Source organism: Euprymna scolopes, chromosome 3, assembly GCF_053919585.1.
Source record: "Euprymna scolopes isolate OS-2025 chromosome 3, ASM5391958v1, whole genome shotgun sequence".
NCBI lineage: Eukaryota > Metazoa > Mollusca > Cephalopoda > Sepiida > Sepiolidae > Euprymna > Euprymna scolopes.
In genome coordinates this window covers 28,940,047-28,962,808 of record NC_136484.1, presented here as the reverse complement: position 1 = coordinate 28,962,808, position 22,762 = coordinate 28,940,047, and the positions used below count along the sequence as shown (strand labels likewise).

The 22,762-nt window shown below is 31.9% G+C and overlaps 1 protein-coding gene and 1 pseudogene across 2 annotated transcripts in view; one reads left to right on the top strand and one right to left on the bottom strand.

Annotated features, from left to right (window-relative positions):
- Window positions 1–22,762, bottom strand: part of LOC145254440 (coronin-7-like) — a 398,384-nt gene that overhangs the window by 371,453 nt on the left and 4,169 nt on the right. The window lies entirely within an intron of this gene.
- LOC145263746 (5S ribosomal RNA) lies at window positions 20,070–20,187 on the top strand (annotated as a pseudogene).

Sequence of the window (22,762 nt, the reverse complement as noted above, 5' to 3'; positions counted from 1 at the left end):
ATGATGATATCCACACCATAAGAATGACATGATGATATCCACACCATAAGAATGACATGGTGATATCAACACCATAAGAATGACATGGTGATATCAACACCATAAGAATGACATGGTGATATCAACACCATAAGAATGACATGGTGATATCAACACCATAAGAATGACATGGTGATATCAACACCATAAGAATGACATGGTGATATCAACACCATAAGAATGACATGGTGATATCAACACCATAAGAATGACATGATGATATCCACACCATAAGAATGACATGATGATATCCACACCATAAGAATGACATGGTGATATCAACACCATAAGAATGACATGGTGATATCAACACCATAAGAATGACATGGTGATATCCACACCATAAGAATGACATGATGATATCAACACCATAAGAATGACATGATGATATCCACACCATAAGAATGACATGATGATATCCACACCATAAGAATGACATGATGATATCCACACCATAAGAATGACATGATGATATCCACACCATAAGAATGACATGGTGATATCAACACCATAAGAATGACATGGTGATATCCACACCATAAGAATGACATGATGATATCCACACCATAAGAATGACATGATGATATCCACACCATAAGAATGACATGATGATATCCACACCATAAGAATGACATGATGATATCCACACCATAAGAATGACATGATGATATCCACACCATAAGAATGACATGGTGATATCCACACCATAAGAATGACATGGTGATATCAACACCATAAGAATGACATGGTGATATCAACACCATAAGAATGACATGATGATATCCACACCATAAGAATGACATGATGATATCCACACCATAAGAATGACATGGTGATATCAACACCATAAGAATGACATGGTGATATCAACACCATAAGAATGACATGGTGATATCAACACCATAAGAATGACATGGTGATATCAACACCATAAGAATGACATGGTGATATCAACACCATAAGAATGACATGGTGATATCAACACCATAAGAATGACATGGTGATATCAACACCATAAGAATGACATGGTGATATCAACACCATAAGAATGACATGGTGATATCAACACCATAAGAATGACATGATGATATCCACACCATAAGAATGACATGATGATATCCACACCATAAGAATGACATGGTGATATCAACACCATAAGAATGACATGGTGATATCAACACCATAAGAATGACATGATGATATCCACACCATAAGAATGACATGATGATATCCACACCATAAGAATGACATGATGATATCCACACCATAAGAATGACATGATGATATCCACACCATAAGAATGATATGATGATATCCACACCATAAGAATGACATGGTGATATCAACACCATAAGAATGACATGGTGATATCAACACCATAAGAATGACATGGTGATATCAACACCATAAGAATGACATGGTGATATCAACACCATAAGAATGACATGGTGATATCAACACCATAAGAATGACATGGTGATATCAACACCATAAGAATGACATGGTGATATCAACACCATAAGAATGACATGATGATATCCACACCATAAGAATGACATGATGATATCCACACCATAAGAATGACATGGTGATATCAACACCATAAGAATGACATGGTGATTTCAACACCATAAGAATGACATGGTGATATCAACACCATAAGAATGACATGGTGATATCAACACCATAAGAATGACATGATGATATCAACACCATAAGAATGACATGATGATATCCACACCATAAGAATGACATGATGATATCCACACCATAAGAATGACATGATGATATCCACACCATAAGAATGACATGGTGATATCAACACCATAAGAATGACATGGTGATATCAACACCATAAGAATGACATGGTGATATCAACACCATAAGAATGACATGATGATATCCACACCATAAGAATGACATGATGATATCCTCACCATAAGAATGACATGGTGATATCAACACCATAAGAATGACATGGTGATATCAACACCATAAGAATGACATGGTGATATCAACACCATAAGAATGACATGGTGATATCAACACCATAAGAATGACATGGTGATATCAACACCATAAGAATGACATGGTGATATCAACACCATAAGAATGACATGGTGATATCAACACCATAAGAAGGACATGGTGATATCAACACCATAAGAAGGACATGATGATATCCACACCATAAGAATTAGTTTTGAAAATTAAGCTGCGTTCAAAAGAAAGTTACCAACCTAATAGGTCCCGCACTGTCAGCTAGGCTTCAACCTCTGTCCCATTGACGAAATGTTGCATCCCTCTTCTTGCTTTACAAGTATTTTAATGGTAGGTGGTCTGACAAACTTCAAGTCCTTGTACATCCTCGATGTAAATACCCTCGACAAACCCGACAAGCAGCTAAATCCCAACCCTACACAGTAGAGATCCCCAGAAAGCCTTCTACTCATATAGTTTCTTCTCTCTGACTGTAAGATTTGGAATTCCCTTCCAGATCCTTGCATCCCTGACTGTACTGACATGCAGAAGCTCAAGTGTAATGTAAACAGACATCTTGCTGCTCAACTCCCTACATATTATCCCTGCAAAGTATGCCCCAAATAGTAGCCCCCTACATCAAAGTGGCACTGTGCCTTGTTTGGGGTGAAAATACAATTAAAAAAGCTATGAAAATATGAATTCTTATAATCATTCTTGTAAATATATTTATTATAAAAAAAAAATCATCATCATCATCATGATAAATTATCAAATTAAAAAAAAATAATATATTTGTATATAATTATTGGTAAAATTATAAATGGGAATATTTTTAATGCTGATAGAAAAAACCTCACATAATCCCAATTTAAATGTTTGACTGCAAAAGAAAAAAAAGCACATCAATTTGAAAAGAAAGTTAACTTCTAATTAAAAAAAAAATTAATAAAATGAGTGAACTAGTCAAGATATAAAATGAAAATAAAATTCTTTCTTGATAACAAATTTATGAATTCAGTTTAGTCATTATCCTGTGATTTAATAACTGCAAATTTAGGAAATTAAGGAGAAAAGTATACAAACTTGTTAACTATTTCGTCATTACATGTATTGTATACGACTGATCCTTTTTGTTTTTTTGTTTTCTCTCTCTCTCTCTCTCTCTCTCTCTCTCTCTCTCTCTCTCTCTCTCTCTCTCTCTCTCTCTCTCTCTCTCTCTCCAAGTGATTTTATGGCAATTACAAAGTAGTTTAAAAAAAAAAAAAAATTCATAGAGCCATCCCTTATTAATTGGACTGGTCTGAGGTAGGAGAGGGGGGCACAGAGAGATCCTTTGCATAGATTGTCAGGCTAGGTGTCACAGGTGAACAAAGATTTGGGTCAAAAGTTGACATTGTGATTATATCATAGCTGTGTGCTAGCAATTTTTTCAGTCAAAGTAAATAAAAACTTAGCTTTATTTTTTTTACAAGCCTGGGTTCCCGGCATTGCCCGGGTGTTTGGAGGTGCGTGTTAAGCAAAAACAAAAGTTGTAGTAGGCAGGCAGGCTGAAACCAGTGACGTGAAGGCGGAAAAGAAAGTGGAGGTGTGTAGAAAAGAGGTTCCAATGAAGAGAAAAGGGCATCCCCTACTAGGCTACAAAGTTTATTTTGAACTCTGTCAAGGTAGGATAAGTTGCTTCTAGCAGCTCCTGCCCAGATGTGGCAAAAGTACTCCATCCTTGGACGCACTTGGCTCTTATATAGATAGAGAAATAACATTGTGTTTTTTTTTCTCTTTAAACCAATTCAAGAAAGTACACTAGGCGCGCATACGCGTTTGCTGAAATCGGTTAAGGAACGATTTTTTGTGACTCTCCCTTCTTTTAAACGACCATATTTATACAAAATAATTGACCTTTTTTTTTTTCTAATTTTTACATATTATTCGACTGAGACATCGCTCTTTCAGATGGTACCAGTTTCGACCCAATCTGATGTTGCTGAGAAAAGTTTTTGGCAGACATACACACACACACACACACACACTTTTATATATATAGACAGATAAAGAGAGGTGGCGGTGATTGAGTGGTGTACGACATAGACTGTTTGAATTCAGCTGATACTATAAAATCACTTTCACTTAAGATGTTGGCAACCTTCACGTAGTCTCTCCTGAAAGTACCAGATATCTTTCTAGAGACAATTCTGACTAGAAAAATATCGGGCAAACCAATGCCAACAATAGAATCTTCAGATTCATATGATATGAAGGAGTTTGACATAAAGATTTTGTTTTGGGATCTAATATGAGGTCAAATAAAACTTGCTTATCAAAACTTGTTTAATGAAAATTTTCAGAAGGTTATATTACATTTTTTAAGTGAAATGCCTCTCATCACCATAAAAACAAAGATTTATGATCGTCTGCTCATCTTAATCAGTGGAGAGTCAGGAGGCGAATTCCTCACGTTTGAATAATGTAACATAAATAAACCATACAAACATTAAGCCAAATAAATAATAAAACAGATTTTTTTTTCCAGAAGATAAAGAATCGACAAAAGGAAATTGAATACAAACTCATAAATACTCAAGTGAAATGTGGAATAAAAAGATGGAATGAACAAGAACGAGTTATGCTAAAATACCAATAAAATGCAGGCAAAATACATTAAAAACTGCTTCCAAATAAAGGAAAATGGCACACAAGTAATTAAATAGCAGACGTTATTGTTGGTAAAACAAACTTCCTTTAATTTCAACAGAACAATGCAATGACGTTAGCAATTCATTTTCCTCAAGCTTAACATAAAGTTAACAAAAGAGCGATGCATACTAAAGTTTTTATTTTTAGCTTTTGAAGACAAATAGATTTCAAGAAAAGTTGGGAGGGATAAAATTATTATTATCCATTGATTCTTTTCAGGTTTGTATACGGCTTAGTATAGCTTACATGACTACTTCAGACGTATACAACAAATATGGATTAGTTGACCGATTTAAGACTTGTACACATTAAACCAATCTAGATCAGTCGACCGATTCAAGACTCATAGTACATATTAAAACAATATAGATCAGCCGACCGATTCAAACTCATAGTACATATTAAAACAATATAGATCAGCTGATCTATTCAAGATTCCTACACATTAAACCAATATGAATCCGTTGACTGATTTAAGACTCGTACAAATTAAACCAATATGGATCAGCTGACAGATTCAAGACTTGTACACAATGAACCAATATGGATCAGCTGATCGATTCAAGACTGGTACACTATGAACCAATATGAAACAGCTAACGGATTCAAGCACTTGTACACAACGAAATAATATGGATCAGCTGATGGATTCAATATTTGTACACATTAAACCAATATGGATCAGCCGAATGATTTAAGACTTGTACACATTAAACTAATATAGATCCACTGACAGATTCAAGATGGGTATGCATTAAACCAATATGGATCAGCTGACCAATTCAAGATTTGTACACATTAAACTAATATGGATCCGCTGACATATCCAAGGCATGTACATATTAAATCAATATGGATCAGCTTATGGATTTAAGACTTATAAACATTAAACCAATATGGATCAGCTGACCAATTCAAGATTTGTACACATTAAACTGATCGGTTTAAGACTTATCATAATTATATCCATTTTAATATCCGTTTTACATGCTGGCATGTGTTGGACGGCTTTAAGAAATTAGCTAAGAAACTAATCCATCTCTGGCCAAATTTTTATGAAATCTTTTACTCATGGCCTTTCTATGATATCTCTATTAAAGAACTCTCATCCATTCTTTCAACGTGCCTGTACCAACAGTCTCCTTGTTTACATACATCTCTCTAAACTGTCCAGGTTCAATCTTCCTGAGGTCATTAGATATCAGTCTTTAAAACTCATATTACACATTCAGCATATCATTCTCTTATTCTTTCCATGCAATGCATATCCTCAACCCTCACTGCCCAAGTTTCATTTTTATAGATCAGCACACTGTGCACACATGCCTGATAGATTATTAGGGCTATGACAACAGCCTATTCTTTTCAATGTTTTGACTCTCGAGTATATATATATCCGACACAATCAACCAAGAACCACATCACTAGGCATAAAAACATATAAAATATCAATGGATATATACCTGAGAATCAAAACAAGGAAAAGAATATGCTGTTGTCATAGCCCTAGTTATCACTTTGATCTTGGTATCATTTGCTCTAAGACCTTTACTTTCCATAGCATTCCTCCAAGTCTCCAACTTAACAAGTAGACCATTGTTAACCATTGTTTTACAGGCAAGGTGCGAAATCATCAGCATAGAGCACTTTTTTGGAAAACCTGTAAGAAATTCCCTGGAGAATGCTTCTAAGACACGAATGAAGAGCATCAAGCTTAGTAGAGAACCCTGTTGTATATTCAGTTTAACATTAAAGCTGGCATTAAATATGCTATTACTTCTAACACAACTTTGAGCATTTCTGTACATTGCTTCAAAAACCTTTGGCGGACATACACAAGTGAGGCCCCTCTAGCGAAATACGCATTGGCTCCAATGTTGTACGCATCACATTTGAGGGAGCGCTTATTATTTTGCATGTGTAGCCTCGTTTGTTTTTGTTTCTTGAACTTTGCACTGTTCAGATTATTTTGTTATTGTTTTTTTTTTTTTTGGCGCTGTTTAGATTTTTTTTTTTTTTTTGCATGGATCTATAGTTAATCTATAGGTAATTTGGTGCAAGTCCAGATTAGCATTTGCAGCGATAAAAAAAAATAAACAAAATCCTACCAGTCACGAATGCCCTCAGTTATTTTCATCATATCGAAAAATATCACATGTTAAGAATGGTTTTCTAAATAATAACGCTATCATTTCAGCATGGAAAAATTTCAATTTGGTTTGAACTTTGCGATTCTTTTTTAGCCGAATTTAACAAACTATTTAAAAAAAAAAAAAAAATAGCGCGGATCAATAAATGCAAAAAAAAAAAAAAAAGAAAAAAAAAGCCACACACGCAAAAATTCTTTCCTTCACCGTTTTTCGATACAAGAAAAAACGCCGATATTCCGTGAGAGGTACACGATAAAGCTTTTTCTTTATTTTTGTTTATCTGGACTTGCACCAATTTTACCCTGTTAATAATTACCTATGACTATAATCTCCGACAAAAAAAAAAAAAAAACATTATGAGAAAAGTTTAAGCCAAAATAAACAAAAACAAACGAAGCCACACATGCAAAATAATAAGCGCCCCCTCGAATGTGATGTATACAACATCGGAACCAACGCATATTTCGCTAGAGGAACCTCATTCGTGTACATCAGCACAACCTTCACCAATCACTACGTTGCCCCTAGTTTAGATAAAGCCCATCAGATATTATCTCTTGGCAGTTGTCAAAAGCTTTCTCCAAATTCACAAAAGCAAAATACAGGTTCTTTTTACTAAGGTATTTCTCTTAAATTTTCTCATGATAAATATAGCATCTGCGCTCAGGTAAACTACATTTCTTCGGTGCTTACCTGATTTATTTGCTGCTCAATTATTCTCTCAACAACTCTCAGGATCTTAGAAACTCTATGATTGCCTCTATCCAGAGCTCATCCTTTGCTCTTGTAATAGTTCATAATTGTACTAAGAACAATTTTAGAACAACCTCTTGTATAATTTGACCTCTGGAGTGATTATTTATAGTTCTAACTCTCCAATCGAATAGCATTTATTTATCTATTTATTTATTTAGTAGAAGGATAAGAAAGAGAACTATCGAATAAAATTTATTCATTTATTTATTTATCTATTTATTTATTTAGTAGAAGGATAAGAAAGAGAACTATCGAATAAAATTTATTCATTTATTTATTTATCTATTTATTTATTTAGTAGAAGGATAAGAAAGAGAACTATCGAATAACATTTATTCATTTATTTATTTATCTATTTATTTATTTAGTAAAAGGATAAGAAAGAGAACTATCGAATAAAATTTATTCATTTATTTATTTATTAGAACGATAAGAAAGAGAACTATGAGAAGGGATGGACACAAAAGTCAGGGAACTATAAATAATGTCAAATGTCTTTATTTTTGTTTTTCAATGAAATCAAATAACTACATCGTATGTGACCAGCTGCATTGCGAGTTAGATTAAATTTCCAAATCCCGAGAGAGATCATAAATAAAAACATGAAAGAGAAATAAAATCAAACTTTTTTTCTTTTTTTTTAATATTTTTAAACAAGTTTAAGTTCAGATCGATGTGCAAAACGGAAAATAAATGTTATAATCATCATTATCAGTAAAATTTAAAAAGAAAATTTCATCTTATCGATTATCTCCAGACTAATAAAGCTGTGATCACTTCTCTTGTGTCTGTGTGTGTTTCTCACCTCTATGTGACTAACATTTTTTATTTATTCTTTATTGATTATTCAAATAATGTAATAGAGTAAATTACCAAAAAGAGTTTTTAAAAATCCTATTTAAAACAAATAATTGAATTAAAAATTTAAATTCACCACAATGCATTTCGGCTTCTTCAATTAAATCATTTTAATCTTTTATTAATAGTTTAAAAACTGAATTAATTTGTGACCATTCAAAATGTGGAAGGAATTTAAAATCATTTAAACTGTCGAATAGAAAGTCATTTTGAGTTTTAATATTTTAGTAAATCTTTATGTTTAAGAAAAAATGAAAATTCTGGAATCTATTTATAGTCAATCATTTTGTAGTGTTTAAAATAACATTATCTTAAGAAAATTATAGTTTTATAACTACTTTTCAATCAGTAATTTAATGAACAATCAATATCATAATTAAAACTTAACTTTCAAAATCCAGTTTTGTTAATAGCAAAAAAAAAAAAAACGAATAACAAAAAATTCAAGTCCAACAGAAAAAAAAATCTCTCGATCAACTCCACATAAAACTGGTTATTATTCTAGAGTACGATTTTTTCTACATTTTTAAAATAAACTGGAGGTTATATTTTCTTTGTAATTCTATTAAAAAGTGAATCTCCAAAATGCCAGCAAGAAAGATATCTCAAAGCATCTGCTACCTTCTCAGTCGAAAGCCTACTCACTTTGTGTCTTTCAGAATCAATAAAAACACAAGAGACAAAATATTTCAAAAAGAAAAAAAAAAGTAATAAGACTACAGCAAACAACAGAAAAGCATCATTAACAGATAGAGCGAGTATATTCATCCAACCTTTGAGTTCTGTTCGATCTCAAGTGGTTATCCATCCAGGACTTACTGTTATCTTTATGAGGAGATTCACCTGAAATGCCCTCATTCACAAAGGAATACTAAGGGAACCAACTGGGCTATTTTAATTCTAAGTTTAGAGTGTCCGACATTGTGTCTAACTGCCTTCATACGAAGGAAATCAAAAGTCAAATAGAAACAGAGAAAGTATACATATATATATATATATATATATATATCAATTTACAGAGCTAACTGAAAATAACTGATGTATTACGTACTTAGCATAACAGTACTGCCATCTACACATGTAAAAAATATTTAAAAATCAATTCTTATTGCTAAATATTATTGTACTCTATTAAAATTATGTACTTAAACTAATAAGAGCAGAGCTACGCAGCACATAAACATTTGTTATCTCTTTACCTCTCTTTAGCCATATCTTTATCTTTCTCTCTTAACCCTTCCCCTCTTACCCACCTTCTCAGCCCATTCTTCTCTCTTGATACTCACACACACACAATTCTGTTGGTTGGAAAATCGATACCCCTGACGAAATGTGCACCAGTTTACAGTCAAATAACAAATTTATTTTTTATATAAAGTTTAGATATTATTCATCCAAAACAGCACCGATCAAGATTATACAAACTTTGTGGGTGTTTGTTCTGTAATTATTGACTTTTTGCTCTGACAATATCGTCCCTCTTTACATCAGGAGTATCATGATTTATGGCAGTGAATGCTGGCTTCACACCCAGTCCTTTCTTGCTTGTTTGTGAATTTAATACTCCCATGAAACTTCCTCCTTTGAAGGAAGCCGGTTCAACCCACATTGGGTGAGTGCTGTATCAGTACTTCAGTACAGTATTCAAGTAGACCATTGTTAACCATTGTTTTACAGGCAAGGTGCGAAATCATCAGCATAGAGCACTTTTTTAGAAAACCTGTAAGAAATTCCCTGGAGAATGCTTCTAAGACACGAATGAAGAGCATCAAGCTTAGTAGAGAACCCTGTTGTATATTCAGTTTAACATTAAAGCTGGCATTAAATATGCTATTACTTCTAACACAACTTTGAGCATTTCTGTACATTGCTTCAAAAACCTTTGGCGGACATACACAAGTGAGGCCCCTCTAGCGAAATACGCATTGGCTCCAATGTTGTACGCATCACATTTGAGGGAGCGCTTATTATTTTGCATGTGTAGCCTCGTTTGTTTTTGTTTCTTGAACTTTGCACTGTTCAGATTATTTTGTTATTGTTTTTTTTTTTTTTGGCGCTGTTTAGATTTTTTTTTTTTTTTTGCATGGATCTATAGTTAATCTATAGGTAATTTGGTGCAAGTCCAGATTAGCATTTGCAGCGATAAAAAAAAATAAACAAAACCCTACCAGTCACGAATGCCCTCAGTTATTTTCCTCATATCGAAAAATATCACATGTTAAGAATGGTTTTCTAAATAATAACGCTATCATTTCAGCATGGAAAAATTTCAATTTGGTTTGAACTTTGCGATTCTTTTTTAGCCGAATTTAACAAACTATTTAAAAAAAAAAAAAAAAAAATAGCGCGGATCAATAAATGCAAAAAAAAAAAAAAAAAAAAAGAAAAAAAAAGCCACACACGCAAAAATTCTTTCCTTCACCGTTTTTCGATACAAGAAAAAACGCCGATATTCCGTGAGAGGTACACGATAAAGCTTTTTCTTTATTTTTGTTTATCTGGACTTGCACCAATTTTACCCTGTTAATAATTACCTATGACTATAATCTCCGACAAAAAAAAAAAAAAAAACATTATGAGAAAAGTTTAAGCCAAAATAAACAAAAACAAACGAAGCCACACATGCAAAATAATAAGCGCCCCCTCGAATGTGATGTATACAACATCGGAACCAACGCATATTTCGCTAGAGGAACCTCATTCGTGTACATCAGCACAACCTTCACCAATCACTACGTTGCCCCTAGTTTAGATAAAGCCCATCAGATATTATCTCTTGGCAGTTGTCAAAAGCTTTCTCCAAATTCACAAAAGCAAAATACAGGTTCTTTTTACTAAGGTATTTCTCTTAAATTTTCTCATGATAAATATAGCATCTGCGCTCAGGTAAACTACATTTCTTCGGTGCTTACCTGATTTATTTGCTGCTCAATTATTCTCTCAACAACTCTCAGGATCTTAGAAACTCTATGATTGCCTCTATCCAGAGCTCATCCTTTGCTCTTGTAATAGTTCATAATTGTACTAAGAACAATTTTAGAACAACCTCTTGTATAATTTGACCTCTGGAGTGATTATTTATAGTTCTAACTCTCCAATCGAATAGCATTTATTTATCTATTTATTTATTTAGTAGAAGGATAAGAAAGAGAACTATCGAATAAAATTTATTCATTTATTTATTTATCTATTTATTTATTTAGTAGAAGGATAAGAAAGAGAACTATCGAATAAAATTTATTCATTTATTTATTTATCTATTTATTTATTTAGTAGAAGGATAAGAAAGAGAACTATCGAATAACATTTATTCATTTATTTATTTATCTATTTATTTATTTAGTAAAAGGATAAGAAAGAGAACTATCGAATAAAATTTATTCATTTATTTATTTATTAGAACGATAAGAAAGAGAACTATGAGAAGGGATGGACACAAAAGTCAGGGAACTATAAATAATGTCAAATGTCTTTATTTTTGTTTTTCAATGAAATCAAATAACTACATCGTATGTGACCAGCTGCATTGCGAGTTAGATTAAATTTCCAAATCCCGAGAGAGATCATAAATAAAAACATGAAAGAGAAATAAAATCAAACTTTTTTTCTTTTTTTTTAATATTTTTAAACAAGTTTAAGTTCAGATCGATGTGCAAAACGGAAAATAAATGTTATAATCATCATTATCAGTAAAATTTAAAAAGAAAATTTCATCTTATCGATTATCTCCAGACTAATAAAGCTGTGATCACTTCTCTTGTGTCTGTGTGTGTTTCTCACCTCTATGTGACTAACATTTTTTATTTATTCTTTATTGATTATTCAAATAATGTAATAGAGTAAATTACCAAAAAGAGTTTTTAAAAATCCTATTTAAAACAAATAATTGAATTAAAAATTTAAATTCACCACAATGCATTTCGGCTTCTTCAATTAAATCATTTTAATCTTATTAATAGTTTAAAAACTGAATTAATTTGTGACCATTCAAAATGTGGAAGGAATTTAAAATCATTTAAACTGTCGAATAGAAAGTCATTTTGAGTTTTAATATTTTAGTAAATCTTTATGTTTAAGAAAAAATGAAAATTCTGGAATCTATTTATAGTCAATCATTTTGTAGTGTTTAAAATAACATTATCTTAAGAAAATTATAGTTTTATAACTACTTTTCAATCAGTAATTTAATGAACAATCAATATCATAATTAAAACTTAACTTTCAAAATCCAGTTTTGTTAATAGCAAAAAAAAAAAAAACGAATAACAAAAAATTCAAGTCCAACAGAAAAAAAAATCTCTCGATCAACTCCACATAAAACTAGTTATTATTCTAGAGTACGATTTTTTCTACATTTTTAAAATAAACTGGAGGTTATATTTTCTTTGTAATTCTATTAAAAAGTGAATCTCCAAAATGCCAGCAAGAAAGATATCTCAAAGCATCTGCTACCTTCTCAGTCGAAAGCCTACTCACTTTGTGTCTTTCAGAATCAATAAAAACACAAGAGACAAAATATTTCAAAAAGAAAAAAAAAAGTAATAAGACTACAGCAAACAACAGAAAAGCATCATTAACAGATAGAGCGAGTATATTCATCCAACCTTTGAGTTCTGTTCGATCTCAAGTGGTTATCCATCCAGGACTTACTGTTATCTTTATGAGGAGATTCACCTGAAATGCCCTCATTCACAAAGGAATACTAAGGGAACCAACTGGGCTATTTTAATTCTAAGTTTAGAGTGTCCGACATTGTGTCTAACTGCCTTCATACAAAGGAAATCAAAAGTCAAATAGAAACAGAGAAAGTATACATATATATATATATATATATATATATATATATATATATATATATATATATATATCTCAATTTACAGAGCTAACTGAAAATAACTGATGTATTACGTACTTAGCATAACAGTACTGCCATCTACACATGTAAAAAATATTTAAAAATCAATTCTTATTGCTAAATATTATTGTACTCTATTAAAATTATGTACTTAAACTAATAAGAGCAGAGCTACGCAGCACATAAACATTTGTTATCTCTTTACCTCTCTTTAGCCATATCTTTATCTTTCTCTCTTAACCCTTCCCCTCTTACCCACCTTCTCAGCCCATTCTTCTCTCTTGATACTCACACACACACAATTCTGTTGGTTGGAAAATCGATACCCCTGACGAAATGTGCACCAGTTTACAGTCAAATAACAAATTTATTTTTTATATAAAGTTTAGATATTATTCATCCAAAACAGCACCGATCAAGATTATACAAACTTTGTGGGTGTTTGTTCTGTAATTATTGACTTTTTGCTCTGACAATATCGTCCCTCTTTACATCAGGAGTATCATGATTTATGGCAGTGAATGCTGGCTTCACACCCAGTCCTTTCTTGCTTGTCAGCAGTTAATAATAATCCAAGTAATATAATTGCTGAAGTTTTTAATTATTATGTAAACAATAAAAATAAGTGAAAATCTTAAAATTGACGCTGTTGATTGTTTTGTAAAAACAAAAAAAATTCTACCTTTTACAAAAACGTTCTATTTAAAATTCTAAAAGAAAACAAGTGTCATCAATAATTTCAGAGTATCACTAAGTTTTAAACTGATATCTCGTTAAATGTGAAACTTTAATCTTAATTGTATGCATTCAAAAATATTCTAATTAAATAAGCATTTCCTTTTATATCACAAATTAGGGATGCTTAAAGTTATGAGCTTTTTTATAATGTGCAACACAGTCTGCCGCCATTTATATTTTTCAAATATACCGATAAACACTACATGTTTTCGAACCGATTAAACATTTTACACTAAATAAAAACACTAAAATCTTATCCAGTTAGGTAGAAAAGTAACTTATCTTGCCTTTGATAACATTTATTTGTTATATTTATTTTTTCGACAACTTTTTCGTTTCTGTGGTTAGTAATTCAAACCCATTTTATTTAATGTAACGTTTAGTCGGCATTTGAAAAATACAAATGGTGGCGGTCACTGTTGATGATGTTAAGTTTGGGAAAAATGAGTTAAAACTAAAAAACTATACAAAATACTGTCAGAAACCCACCGAATATGTCAGTCTATGTCACGATAACATATAATCGGTGGGTGTCTGACACTGTTTTATATAGTTTTTTTAGTTTTTAACTGATTTTCCCAAACTTAACGTATTCAACAGAGTCCGCGACCATTCGTCTTTTTCAAATACATTGATAAACACTGTGTTTTTCGAGCCAATTAAACATTTTACATTAAATAAAAACACTAAAAAGTTGTCCAGTTAGGTAGAAACGTAATTTACCTTACCTTTGCTTTCATTTATTTGTTTTTGGACAACTTTTTCGAATCTGTGTATCGTAATCCCCCGCTCCCTTATCCAAATATTAATTAAAAACTCACATTTTTTAATACAAAAAAGAGAAAAAAAAAGAAAAAAGAACTCTATTTAGCGTTTCAACATTTTAGCAACGTTCGGCTTAATCCACTGAATGTCGGTAACTCCCGAGGATCCGGATCCAATTCCGCAATACCATTTTTTTTTTTCATTTTCACCTTTTTTTTTTTTATTACTTTTTGGGGTGGATTGCTGTACTAAGAATATAAGAAACATGCATTTTATCTTTTTATTAGATTTTTCCATTACACCAAATTGAGCCACAACAACGCATGACAGAGTACAGCTAGTAGAGAGAAAGAGAATTATAATTAAATAATAATTATTCATTTATACCAACACACACTAGTGTTTCATGCTTATGCAATCATCAGTGTAGGCTAAAAAATTTCTGCTGGTCATGAGATTTAAGTCCAGCCACAAAGCCACCTTTTGTTTCATTTGCTAAGCCTCTACTTTGTGGCCACCAAACAATTGCCACAGGAATGAAGGAAATTAGAAATTATTAGATGCTGAATTCAGACGAATACAATGACAATCTTGAGTGTTCGTACAAGCAGAAGTCATGAATATTGCATAGACGTTAGTTGATTGCCTGGGTTATAATTCTGCAGATAGTGTCCATCCTTAAGTATTCTCAAAGGGGCTTTACGTTTATAATTCAATAATAATTATTCGTTTATACCTACAGACAAGTGTTTCATGTTTATGTAATCATCAGTATAGGGTAAGAATTCCTGCCGGTCACGACATTCGAACCCAGCCACAAAGCCACCTTTTGCTCCATTTGCTGAGCCTCTATCTCAGGGCCACAATTTAAAAAAATTATTGCTACACCGATTATAATGATACTATTTTACACCATCCGTCAAAAATGACGGGGAAGGAGGGGGAATTATACTTCGCTAGTGTTCGCACACACTTAATATATATATATATATATATATATATATATATATATATATATATTATTATTATTATTATTAATATATTCATATAAAATCATAATTATGTCAGTCATTTAATTTTTCAAACATAAATGATCATTTCTCATAACCTAAAGAAAAAACACCACTGACTATATTTATAGATTGAAGGGTTTCTTTCAAATTCATTTCAGGCGTTGGTTAAGTTTATTTGCTTTCTAGTTTCCCCATCACATTTGAAATGGTTTCGTCTGAGAGGATGGAACTAGAACAAAAGCACGTGTTTTACTTGCTGAAACACACACACCTAAATTTTCCTTAACGTGCACGTGTTCCGTTGAGTAGCACACACACACACACACACACACACACACACACACACACACACATTGGATTGAGCAAACAAATATCCGATGTTTACGCCGTATATTTCGAGATTCGAAAGGCAGATGTTAGGCAAACTTTGGATGACTCATTTGCGCGCCCATCCTAACTCAAAGTAAACAGTAATTTTCGAAGGAGCCACTGTGCTAGAAAAGAACCGAAGGAAGTATTCGATCCCCGATTATTCTCCTCGTCTCCCCCGTAAGAATGTAAAAGCCAACGGAGCTGTAATTAAAAGACGTTTTTTAATTTCTTTCTTCCTTTTGAAATCTGTCTCACATTTCCCAAGGGGCATGTCAAAGCACCGGGGGAATCCATTTTAAACCCGAAATCTATCTCATGTGACAGATCTTGCCCTCGTGTAGAAGGCAGAAAACAGGAAGCAAAGAGAAACGAGAATAAACTTGGGCAAGAAATCCTTCTGAGAGGGTTTTTTTCTTTTTTTGTTTTTTTTCGTTTAAGCAAATAAAAATACGTAATGTAATATATATTGGCGACAATGGTACTTTTTATTTTTATTATTATTGCATTATATTATTATCATCCCATTATTATTTTTTATTATTATAATTATTATCCCCATCATTATAATGATCCCATCATTATGATATCTCATTATTATTATTATTATTATTATTATTATTAGTATCATCATTTTTTATTACCCTTTTTTCTTTTTTTTTTTTTTTTTCATTTTTCTTCCTTTGAAGATTGTAATGCTGGGTATGGGGCAGCCAAACCAGCTGCCAACATTGCCCCGCTTTTTATTGAAACCAACCGAGAGCTCTTTTTAGTATCCTCGCTGTTCCCATCATTATTATTATTATCATCATCCTATTATTATTAGTAGCATTATCCATTATTATTTTTTTATTCTTATCATTATCCCAATATTAGTTTTATTACTTTTTTTTATTATTATCACATAATCATTATCATAATTATCCCATTATTATTTTCTCACTAGGAGTAGTCACACAGGCCATCAAAGATTTCTCTTCGAGAACAACATGTGATATTCTCTGGAGTCTGAGTGACAAGTCTCTCCAGATTTCCAATACTCTCCACCTCTTTTGATAACCTTTGCAGATGAATTTGCATTATCGCAACAACCGCTAACCATTGATTTCTCATTATGATTTATAATAAGCAGTCTGAACTTTTGTATGTCTTTAGTTCAATTTATTTTTCTTGAACATCAGGTCAATTCCTTTGACGTTAGACATTCAAGCTGTACTTTGACGATTTCCCCGTGCCTATCAGGCAAGCCTTTTGCAAAATTGGAAAAGAAATTGTTTCAACAATCTGATTAAGCCATTTATGGTGGCTTTTCATTATGATTTCAAGTATTTCAATTGGAATGGGAATTACCTTGACTTCTTCACATTTCCATAATCTAATTCGGATTTCAAATCTTGATATTTATTTATTGTTCTTTTTCTTGCACTCTGGTATTAAAAGGGAATACTATGCCAATGATTGAGCAATCTCTCTTGTTTTTATTTAGAAAAATTATGTCAAGTTTGGAGTGGTCACAGATCTTATCAGTATGTATGCGCATGTCCTTGTTTTCCTGAACTACTTCTGATTTATGCTCATGACACTTCTCATTGTGGTATAATTCATAGAGTTTGCATATATATATATATATATATATTCCAGTATAGATCCTGAGCGACTTTGCCGTGTCTCCATTTTTTATACTGATGTTGAGCTAGCATAGAGCATTCTGAAATAATATGCGCTAATGTTTCTTCCCTTTCATTACACGGTCAGCACATCAGTTGATTCTGCAGTTTTGTCAATGTAATGTTTGATGAACCTAGTTTGAGTTCTTGGGCTGCCATTAAAGTGCTCTCAGTAGATCTTTTAAGATCACTCCTGGCCAACCAATTCCAGCTGTCATTATCTCTAAATTTAGTAGTCTTAAAGAATACATTGTGTGGTTTCTTTCCAAGTAATTTTCCTATCTCTCTTGCTAATTTTTCACGCCTCTTCCTATCTTTCTTGCCTCTTTTTCACGCAAAATCAATCTTTTCCTTTTTCACTTCATGAAGAGTTTCATTACTTTCCAAAGTATTTTTAGTCAGACTTCCTTACTCTATATTTACCACATCTTCAAAATTAGATAAGACTCAACCACCTTATTTTCTAGGTAGATACAATCGATCTACATCTCTTTTCTTAGCAAAAGCCTCATAAATTGTAAGCCTGTTTTTGCATCCAAACATTTTAATTATTTATTTATTTAATTATTATATTAGGTGCAAGTCTACCTAATTTAACCTAATTTTAAAAAAATATACAGAAAAATCTTTATGGTGTACGTACTCATCAAGAGACGATATCATATTTCAAAAATCAAGCGAGTTAATCAAAATTTTTTTTAACTGAGAAAATCAGATTATATGAGGAAGCGAGTTGATTTGCCATCGTTAAAATTAAAATCACTGGTTACCTCCCCTTTAACAACCTCTTCAGAAATAGATCAAAATAAGCCTTGTAATGGCTACAATATATATATATATATATATATATATATATATATATATATATATATATATTATAAAAATAAAACAACTTGACCATTTATGTACTTTTTTTAATATGACATCTTTGTTCCGTGACGGGTACGTACTTCAAAGATTTTGACCTCATGGGGAGGGATGTAAATCGAAACTTAAGTTTTAAAAAGATTTTTGGGTTTGTATTACTGTACACATAGATTCGAAAAAGTTGTCAAAAAACAAATATAGAACAAATAAATGTTATCAAAGGCAAGATAAGTTACTTTTCTACCTAACTGGATATATTTTTTGTGTTTTTATTCAGTGTAACATGTTTATTCAGCTCGAAAAACATGCAGTGTTTACCGATGTATTGGAAAATTCAAAATGGCAGCCGACTCTCTCTCGGAGAGGGTACGTTTGGGAAAAGGTATTATAAATAATAAACTAGACAAAATACTGTTAGAAATTCGCTCAATATATGTTACCGTGACATAAGTTGACATATATTCGGTTGTTTTCTAACAGTATTTTGTCTAGTTTATTATTTATAATACCTTTTCCCAAACGTACCCTCTCCGAGAGAGAGTCGGCTGCCATTTTGAATTTTCCAATACATCGGTAAACACTGCATGTTTTTCGAGCTGAATAAACATGTTACACTGAATAAAAACACAAAAAATATATCCAGTTAGGTAGAAAAGTAACTTATCTTGCCTTTGATAACATTTATTTGTTCTATATTTGTTTTTTGACAACTTTTTCGAATCTATGTGTACAGTAATACAAACCCAGATTTTTTTTTTTTTTTTAATTCGTGAATATCATTTGATTTCAATAACCGGTAAACAATCTTCATTAATGCGAATCGGATACAAAAAAAAAAAGGAAAAAAAAAAAAGAAACAAACAAATTCTTCGGATATTTTCTTTTATCAGTAAAAAGCAAATGTGTGTCAAAAAGCGAGTACACGAAGACTTAGAAAAAGATATTTATTATTTACAGTAAAATAGAAATTCTAAGTAAACTAGATCATATCGCTACATTCACGAAAACAAAAAACTGTTTAAATTTCAAGGTTTTTTTTTTGTTTTGTTTTTTTAATGTTTTATGCAAGTTGTGATATCCCAAATGTTCTTTTTAAATTACATTATTAATATTCGATTTGTGGTTTCATAAAATTACATAAGCTATTTGGTTAAAACTAAAGCTTCATATTTTTTTTTTTTTTTTTTGTGTTTACATTTTTCGTCAGCTGATCGTTGTGTTTCACGATGAATGCCCTGAAAAAGTCCCTTCTGGTTAATATTTACTAGTTTTAAAATATGCAAACGAACTTGGATGTTTTTGTCAGAGCAATGGAATAATATACGCCATAATCACGTTGACACATTGGTTCTCATCAGATCACCGAAGTTAAGCAATGCTGAGCCTAGTTAGTATTAAAATGGGTGACCATTAGGGAATTCCAGGTGCTGTATGTGCTCTCCGCTTAACTCAGCATTGTTTCCAGTCGTCCTGGACTTCTCCTTGCCACTAGACTCAAGCAGTGCCGATTCAGGAGAGGGGTGGGTGAGGATTGCGCAACCCTTGCCTCACGCACAGCTACCCTAACAGTATTATTGTCTTTCGAGACTAAACGGAGATTTCCACTTTCCAGAATATTTCAAAACTTGTCCATTGTGAAGCTGAAGCACAACGATCAGCTGACGAAGAATGTAAACAAAGAAATTAATGTTTTTAGCCAATTTTTCGATATTTGTCGTCTGAAGGGTCGAGTTTCAAAACGATACTGATCTTGTTAAAATCCGTCGCCTCTGTCGAAAGTTTTAGGCAGACATGCAAACATACATATATACATACATTTATATATTGGTAGCTCAAATTTTCGATCCAAACCAATTAAAAAGCTTGCCCTATCTCTGAATACCCTTTATGTAAAATTTCAAATGTTTAGACCAGAAATTGTCTGAGTAATTTGGTAGAAACCGCAGAGGTCAATTTGACTCCTATTTTGACCCCTTAACATTTATTGTTTTAGGCTCAAATTAAGTTATTAAGTAAGATCCATGTCTCAGGAACCTATATCTAAAATTTCAAGTGTTTAGACCCAAAATTGTCGGAGGCGTTTGGTAGAGTTCTCAAAGGTCAAATCGTTGAACTTTTACCCCTTAATCGCCAAATTTCTGGCCAAAAACGGATTACAAAGATTTTCCCAAATCTCAGTACCCTGCATATCAAATTTCGAGTCTGTAGACTGAAAATTGACAGAGTTATTGCGTAGGAAAATGTACACAGTCAGACAGACACTTTCACTTTTATAGATATAGAGATTATATAAGAAGTAGGTGCGTGTTAAAATAAAGTCGACAGATCAATTTTATAAATATGTGGTTTTACGCCAAAACAACATTACTTACTTAATTGTGATGTCGAATACATCAAAAAATTACGAAAATTCATGGAGTAGAACAACTACTATTGTGTTTTTTTTTTGTTTTTTTAATAATAAATCTATCGCTGTATAATGACGAAAGGGGAGATAAGTGTGTCCCCTGAATTTGCAATCTTCAAGGTGTTCACATGTAGGGAAACACGCCATTTCTCCCCATTACTTTTAATTATAAATAATTTTCTACTCGATGAATTTGTATTTTTCAATTATTTTCGACATGACAAGTAAGTACTGTTTTTTTTTTTTTTTTAGTTTTTTTTGTTTTTTTGTTTTTTTTTGCTTAAAACAACATATTTTTAAAAATCGATCTGTCGACTATCTAAGGAAATGCCAAGATTTAATTTGAATGTTGATTCTTTTATAAACCTTTTTTTAATCCATTGATCCAAGAGCTAAGGTTAGAGTTAGGGTTACGTAAGAGTTCTTGGCTTTGTTTTAGTGTACACATAGATTCGAAAAAGTTGTCACAAAACAAATATGCAACAAATAAATGTTATCAAAGGCAAGATAAGTTACTTTTCTAACTAACTGGATATGTTTTTAGTGTTTATATTTAATGTTACATGTTTATTCAGCTGGAAAAAACATACAGTGATTACCGATGTATTCGAAAATTTAAAAATGGCGGCAGACTCTCTCTCGGAGACGGTAAGTTTGGGAAAAGGAGTTATAAATAAAAAACCAGTCAAAATACTGTTAAAAACCCGCCGAATATATATGTCAGCCTATGTCACGGTAACATATATTGAACGAGTTTCTAACAGTATTTTGTCTGTTGTTTTTTTATTTATTTTTTTTATAACTCGTTTTCCCAAACTTACCGCCTCAAAGAGAGAGTCGGCTGCCATTTTAAATTTTCCAATACATGTAAACACTGTATGTTTTTCGAGCTGAATAAACATGTTACATTAAATATAAACACTAAAAACATATCCAGTTAGTTAGAAAAGTAACTTATCTTGCCTTTGATAACATTTATTTGTTATATTTATTTTGTGACAACTTTTTCGAATCTATGTGTACAGTAAAACAAACCCGAGTTCTTATTCCCCCCCCCGCCCACTTAATATTAAAGTTATGAGAGAAAAAATAAGTTCTCTATAATAAATAAATAAACAAATAAAATTTTAAAAATTAAAATAAAAAAGAATCGATTACTTCCTAAGCACATCTAACATGACAATGTATTTTTATTTTTAACTACAAACCGAATAATCGTAATATTTTGAAAAAAGAATTTCAGACGCCCGTAAACACATTGCATACCCGACGCAGTTGATCCGATCAATAATCACTCAAATTCAAATATTCATTCAATTCATTGTCAAAACAATAAAAAAAAATAATCATTTTAAACAAATGAATTAAATCAAAATTTGTTCGTTTAAGTTTATTGTCTTACGCACCAACGGGTTGAGATTGAATAACGAGACTGGGGGGAGGGGGGGGGTTAATGTATTTCACAATTCCATGCTCTCCGCTCCATGTGAAATGAATTTTTCAATGACAATCGCAAAATTTAGTACAGAATTTGAACAGACTTCTTTTCTTTTTTCACCCTAAAGTAAGTTTTTGTTTTAGTTCTGCAAAAGTCGGTTTGGTTC